Source organism: Dermacentor silvarum, chromosome 9 (genome assembly GCF_013339745.2).
Source record: "Dermacentor silvarum isolate Dsil-2018 chromosome 9, BIME_Dsil_1.4, whole genome shotgun sequence".
Lineage (NCBI taxonomy): Eukaryota > Metazoa > Arthropoda > Arachnida > Ixodida > Ixodidae > Dermacentor > Dermacentor silvarum.
Window position 1 is genome coordinate 67932248 of NC_051162.1, and position 263 is coordinate 67932510.

Sequence of the window (263 nt, forward strand, 5' to 3'; positions counted from 1 at the left end):
GTCAGCGTGCTATCGCCGGCACGGTAGCGTCATCATACGGTCGTCGTGTTGTCATCGTCTTCACTTTGTCGTGGTAATAGCGTCATCATTTGAGAAACGCCATCCAATTGTCATGATTGCGTCGTTTCCATAAATTGTCCTTCATATATTCGTTGCGATACTGTCATTGTGATGCCCTCGTGGTAGTTTTATTGTCGTCATTGAGGCTTTTTCATCCGATTCTCCTTCATACCGTCGGCGGCGCGCTACCACCGACCGCCATC